The 7243-nt window shown below is 41.3% G+C and overlaps 1 non-coding gene across 1 annotated transcript; it reads right to left on the bottom strand.

The window, feature by feature from the left end:
- Nucleotides 1-3514: 3514 nt before the first annotated feature.
- Nucleotides 3515-3590, bottom strand: TRNAG-GCC (transfer RNA glycine (anticodon GCC)). The gene has a single exon. It is a non-coding gene; the product is annotated as a tRNA-Gly (tRNA).
- Between the last annotated feature and the right edge of the window lie 3653 nt (nt 3591-7243).

Genomic DNA, 7243 nt, shown 5'->3' on the forward strand with positions numbered 1-7243 from the left:
TAAAGGTGCCCAGGGCTATCGGCCCCATCTCACGTCACTGTGGATGAGCCTAGGGTATTTCTTCCAAGTAGCAGGTAAACTGATCTCCTTTCTTATGGACACAAGGGCTACCCACTATGCCTTGCCTGAATATTCAGTTTTTTTTATTCATCCCTCGAAGATCTCTGTTGTGAGTGTTGATAAGTCTTATTTTCTGCTGCTTTGTTTAATATTTAGTGTTTCCTTTATTCCTCTTGCTTCAATTCCCCATGCCTATTTTAGGCTGGGACTTACTCCTAATTTAGATGAACTTACCTCTGCTACCCAGGATAGTGTATCCATTATCACCATGCCATAATTGCAGAGCTCCAGAGAAAGGCACCCTGGGTTCACCTCTCCAGTTTAAAGAAAACAGAAGCTCCGTTTTCATGCATGCTGCAGATAGCTTTTCCAGTCTACCTGGGTCATTGCCAGCTGGGAGCAGCAGTCATTGGGACTTTGACGCTAACTGCAGAGTGTAGAAGTGTGACGGCAATTCCAGTGCCATGTGGACTTTTCCTGAATGTGGACTTTTCCTGGACGCCTCCTGGGACAATTTTTGATGGACTGAACTGGAGTTGGGTTGCATTTGCGGAGATTTGGAATGGTGTTGGTGCCACCTTGGACTTGGTGAACACTTTAAGGACATTACTCTTTTATAAATTCTTGTTGTATTAGCTTAAAGAGTTTGCTTAAAGGCTTTAATCACTGTGATGTATTAGTATACTTGTTTTGGGTATCTGTAGCATTGGCTATACTAATTTTGTGTTTTGTTCTGTATTTTTCCAGTCTGCCTTCAAATCCGAACATGGGAATTCAAATAAGTAAGAATCACAACACACAACTTTGAAATTTTAATATCTTTTGGAAACCGAAATATAAGCAGGGTTTTTTTTTATATCCAGGGGACAGGTGCTGGGCTTAACCACCCATCTCACCTGCCCAGTTAACAAATAGAGCAATACCTGATTATTGCTTATCCCACCCTGGTCAAATGCCAGCTAGGGGCCGTCAACCTCCTGGTCTGCCGACCTACATTTCAGCCTACCTACCAGCCTCTCCCCTTGGTAGATACCGCGTCTTATCTTCCCATTCAGAGGGGGGAATGAGGAGCCGCTGAGCCATTTCACCTGCAGATGTTGTAAAGTACCAAAAGGCTACAGAATTAATATTAATATTTTAGGAGGCTTGGAGAACATTTTATTAATTTGGGTTAAGGTGTGCAGAGAAATTGTGAGAATAGTCTCTGTACTGTGTGATTAGCATAACCAGTATGGCTCTTGCCATTGTATTGTAAATGAAAAGGGAAGGAAAGCATAGATTCCCTGACATTCCACCACACCTGTGGGGAAAGGAGTGAATGGCTAGCCAGGTGCAGGAAGGGAAAAGCCAAAATAAACCTTTTCTTATAACTATGAGCCATTTGCGGGCATTTGTCTCCACAGAAACTACCTCTCTTATGTAAATGCATGTGGTTAATACGTCTGACTCTGGACAGAGAGATGGCGGATGAACACTAGAAAATATAGGAAGGCCTTTTAATATGTAAAGAGATATCTTTCTACCATTGTGTTGACTTGTAAATTTTGTTCTCTCCAAAATAATGTATGGTTTGCAAATTGAACGTGGTCCTATCATGTTAAAGGACATATGACTATAACCAATAGCGGTAAGGGGCTCCTAATTGCAATTTTTGCTTCTGTACTTCCCACTTACAAAACTATAAAAACTAAGTAGAACAAAGGGCCGGCGCGCTCTCCGTCAGATTTCTGTCGGAGTTCCCGCTGCTTGGCCAAGCTAGACAATAAAGCTTTAATGTGTAAACGATGGACCTTGCTTCTGTCTTCCATAATTCGGGTCCCTCCGAATTTGGATTAACAGAGTCATACAGTTTTTGGAAAGTAATAGTGAAGCCAATCTGTGTCAACAGTTAAAAACAGGAAAGAATGGTGCCTTTTACTTGGCAGATATTTTCAAGAGATTTAATGATGTCAATTTGCAGCTTCAAGGAGCTAATAAAACTTTGATAGGTTGCCAAAGTATTGTGCTATTATTTATTGACAAACTTGAACTACTTCATCATAATCTATTGAAGAGAGAATTTCATCAATTTCCTCAATTATCATCTATAAAAGATGACGTAACTCCAGATGATATTGACAGATTGAGTAACCACCTCAACAAACTTAAATTGGACATGGAAAAACAATTTGAAGATATTTTGAAATTGAAGGTATATGACTGGATGAAAAATCCTTTTACCACAAATATTGAAGAGGCTGATACAACTTGCCAAGAAGAACTATTAGAAACTAGATATGATGAAGAAAGTAAACATAAATTCGACAGTAGTAGATATGAAAACCCATGGCAAAATAAAACAATGCTGGTCTTCTATACAAATATGTGGGAAATGGTATTCAGTTTATTGATACCTTTCCCCACCTCATATCTTATGGAATCAGGATTTACTGCTGTTAATCATATTATGACAAAAGAAACCACCTAAATTTCTGAAAGGGGAAACCTTTGCTTGTTCCTCACAAATATTGAACCGAATATTCAATATTTAGTTTCCCAGCATCAACATCAGGGATCCCACTAATAATTCAATTAATTAATGTAATTTCTTTTTTTTTTTTGTATTTTTCTGGAGCTGGAAATGGGGAGAGACAGTCAGACAGACTCCCACATGCACCCGACCAGGATCCACCTGGCACGCCCACCAGGGGCAAAGCTCTGACCACCAGGGGGCAATGCTCTGCCCCTCTGGGGCGTCACTCTGCTGCGACCAGAGCCACTCTAGTGCCTGGGGCAGAGGCCAAGGAGCCATCCCCAGCGCCCAGGCCATCTTTGCTCCAATGGAGTCTTGGCTGCGGGAGGGGAAGAGAGAGACAGAGAGGAAGGAGGGGGGGTGGAGAAGCAAATGGGCACTTCTCCTATGTGCCCTGGCCGGGAATCGAACCCAGGTCCCCTGCACGCCAGGCCAACGCTCTACCGCTGAGCCAACCGGCCAGGGCCAACTAATGTAATTTCTATGTATTCAAAGTATAAATAAATAGATTTAACTATAGTAAGTTGTTTTATAAAGATTTATTTTGCCAAACAGCAAAAATTGGATGTAAAGTACCTGGTAAGTAATTATTATTATATGCTTTAATTGGCTAAAACTCTGTTTTATAAAAATTTTTTCTTTTTTTTAAAGAAGCTGAAAATGGGGAGAGACAGTCAGACAGACTCCCGCATGCGCCCGACCGGGATCCACCCGGCACGCCCACCAGGGGCGAAGCTCTGCCCACCAGGGGGTGATGCTCTGCCCCTCCGGGGCATCGCTCTGCAGTGACCAGAGCCACTCTAGCACCGGGGGCAGAGGCCAAGAAGCCATCCCCAGCGCCTGGGCCATCCTTGCTCCAATGGAGCCTTGGCTGCGGGAGGGGAAGAGAGAGACAGAGAGGAAGGAGGGGAGGTGGAGAATCAAATGGGCGCTTCTCCTATGTGCCCTGGCCGGGAATTGAACCCGGGTCCTCCGCACGGCAGGCCAACGCTCTACCGCTGAGCCAACCGGCCAGGGCCTGCTTTATAAATTTTATAAAGTAAAGTTACTTTCCTATTTTATAAATCACCATTACTGTGGAACCAGTGGGCAGTTAGAAAGTTTTACTACTAACAGAGATAAAAATGTGGGTGGTAGTTATAAAAAGGTTGACTACCTCTACTCTAACCTACTGAGCTCTCTGGTAAGAGCAAGCTATTGTCTTTTGGTGGGAAAAAATACTAGAGAAAACCTGAGTTAACAAAAAATAAAATAATAATCTATCTGCTGTGGTGATAACACTAAAAGAAGTCTTTTCTTTGCTCTTGACAGTCAGGGGCATAAACACTATTTTTAATTGTTTAGCAAAAAGTGACATCTTTCCTAACATGGTCTTTTTTTCTTGTGTTGTGACAGCAGTCCAGACTGAGAGACCTTCTAAATTCTGGGCATCCAGAATTTATCTGAGCCTGAGTCACCACTTACAAGCTAGGATATTTTGTTCACAGAACACCTCCCAGGGTATTTGTTTCATCACTTACAAATTTTCTCAGTTTTATAGCTGAGAACATGCATTGCTGAAGGACCAAGACTTAGGTCTCAGCTCTGCCTTCAAAAAAGCTGAGATATTGAACCTTGCCATGATCAATCAAAACTGGGACCAAAGGCATTTCACTGCCAAATCCAGTGCTTGTCACAACTTATAATTATATTATTTATGTATATTTTTCTTTCCCTCTGTCTACCTCATGACAATGTAGTTTTTATAAAGAGAGAAAGTGAGTCTGTCTCATTCACTATAGGCAACCAATGTCAAGCACAGTGTCTGGCAGATAATAGAAATACAATAAGTGTTTACTGTAAGAGTGAATAAATACTCATTTGTATACATATAGAGATATACACAAATAACCGACACACATGGACACAGAGAGATATGCTCATGTGCAATGCACATCTATGCACACAGAAGTACACACACCCAATCGACCTTAGTACATATAGATAGAGAAATATAATAGGTACACAGAGAATATGGGAAGAAAATGTCATAATAACAGTAAATATGTCATTATGGGAAATTTGTTTTGTTTTTATCATTTTTGCAATAAGAGTATATTTTTATAATAAAAAGTTGGTAAAATTCAATATATTTGTCAAATCAAAGCATGTCATATTTTATAATAAATTAAGGAGATTTAAATAAAAAAGTTAAAAAGACAGGATTAAAAATAGTAGAATGGGAAGTCACTGAGTGCAGGGACATGATTTACTAGCATAGTGCCTGGTATATGATGGGCACTTCCAAAGGCTTTAAGAGCACAGGAGGAAGGAAAGATGGAAAACAAGATGAAAAGAAGGGTGATAGAGAAATCCAGGGAGGGAAAGATGAAGAGGGAAAAAAACAAATCATAACTAGAGAGAAAAAATGGTGGAGAAAAAAGATAGATTCATCAGAATTATACACATTCATATTCTTTGAGATACTAAGTTTATGATAAAAGTTCTCAGCATTTACCAAGCATTCAGAAAATATTTTTACAGCATTAAAGAATAAATGAAAATTATAGGCTCCACATTGTTGAATTTCTTGGACTCCTGAACTTCCTGGATTTGATAAACATAATCAAGGGACAACCTGAAAATAATGTGCCTCTCTGTCCACCTGCAGGTCTACCTGTAGAACGGTACCAAATGTCACAAATTGGCACTGTTCTTCATGCAAGTCAGGGCTGATGAAATGAACAGAATGCTGGAACTATTGGAGACTTTAGGCACCACGGAGTAATCTGATCCCTTTATTTTACAAATAGGAACAGGAAGCCAAGACTTAAAAAGCAATTAACACAAAACTTCCTGTTTCTGCTTTTACAAGTAAGAAGCTGGAAGTTATTCCCATCCTCACAGGAGAAAAAAGCTAAACAAGGTGAAAATAAACTACTTCTCCCCGATCCAACAAAGAATAGAAGTCAGAGGTAAAACCAATGTCCCAATAATTATGCAGACATTTGACCATGAGGAATAAGAGCATATCAGAGCAGAAGCTTGTTGCTTTAGCCAATTTCAAACTTTATTTAAGAACTCTCCAGTGGGTCCAAAATGGTGGCACATGTGAACGCTGAGCTTGCACCCTCCCCAAAACCCATCCAATGTACCCCTTTACTTAGAACAATTCCTCCTGAAAGACAACTGAGGAACAATTAAACACCTGCACAACAAGCTAGAGAGAGAGAGAGAGATGGGGGGGGTGCATAGAGAAGGCTGAGAAACCATGAAAGCTCTGCAGGAGGTGAAGGATCAGCTCAGGACCAAAAAGACCAGTGAGTGTGTTAATCCAAATTCGGAGGGACCTGAAATATGAAAGACAGGAGCAAGGTCCGTCGTTTACACATCAAAGCTTTATTGTCTAGCTTGGCCAAGCGGCGGGAACTCCAACAGAAATCTGACGGAGAGCGCACTGGCCCTTTGTTCTACTTAATTTTTATAGTTTTGTAAGTGGGAAATACAGAAGCAAAAATTGCAATTAGGAGCCCCTTACCGCTATTGGTTATAGTCATTTGTCCTTTAACATGATAGGACCACATTCAATTTGCAAACCATACATCATTTTGGAGAAAACAAATTTACAAGCCAACACAATGGTAGAAAGATATCTCTTTACATATTAAAAGGCCTTCCTATATTTTCTAGTGTTCATTGTCATCTCTCTGTCCAGAGTCAGAGGTATTAACCACATGCATTTACATAAGAAAGGTAGTTTCCATGGGGACAAATGCCCACAAATGGCTCATAGTTATAAGAAAAGGTTTATTTTGGCTTTTCCCTTCCTGCACCTGGCTAGCCATTCACTTCTTTCCCCACAGGTGTGGTGGAATGTCAGGGAATCTATGCTTTCCTTCCCTTTTTATTTACAATACAATGGCAAGAGCCATCCTGGTTATGCTAATCATACAGTACAGAGACTATTCTCACAATTTTCTCTGCACACCTTAACCCAAATTAATAAAATGTTCTCCAAGCCTCCTAAAATATTAATATTAATTCTGTAGCCTTTTGGTACTTTACAACATCTGCAGGTGAAATGGCTCAGTGGCTCCTCAAGTGCCACTGTTTACATCTCCCAGGCATGTGGATAGAAGACTGGAGCTCCATCCAGGCTCTATGATCACCCGCAGGGTGCTGCAGCATATCCCCAGCCAACCTCCTGGAGCTAAATACAACAGAATCATGAGGGCAGTGTAGCTTGTATAAAGAGAGCTCCTCTTCCCAGATATGGACCCAGCAGGTAGGTATGGGGGAGTGGCAAAACTTTGTCCACTGAGCTGCATGTGAATGTGGTGCCCCCCACATAGAGAGATTGCAGAGCTAGCAAAAACACTCCAGTACCAGCTGCAGGAATATTTGACCAAGAGAATAGTGCAGCGATAGTGGGTTACTACTGGCATTACCCCTCCTGGAAAATATGGAGCTGGCAAATGGTCTATGGTCTGTACACAGGACTCCCTGATCAGAAAAAGTACAGAGAATGGGGGGTGCTGCTGCACACACTGATTGGGCTGTTCTACCCAAAGAAAACACAAAGCTAGCAAAACCTTGTGGCCCAGTGAGGAGTGAGGGGGGCAATGCTGTGCATGTGCACAAGGCTGCCAAGGCCCGAGAAGGTAAAGAATGAACAAATTAAGGATGTGTGTG

The sequence above is a fragment of the Saccopteryx leptura genome, unplaced genomic scaffold (assembly GCF_036850995.1).
Source record: "Saccopteryx leptura isolate mSacLep1 unplaced genomic scaffold, mSacLep1_pri_phased_curated manual_scaffold_55, whole genome shotgun sequence".
Lineage (NCBI taxonomy): Eukaryota > Metazoa > Chordata > Mammalia > Chiroptera > Emballonuridae > Saccopteryx > Saccopteryx leptura.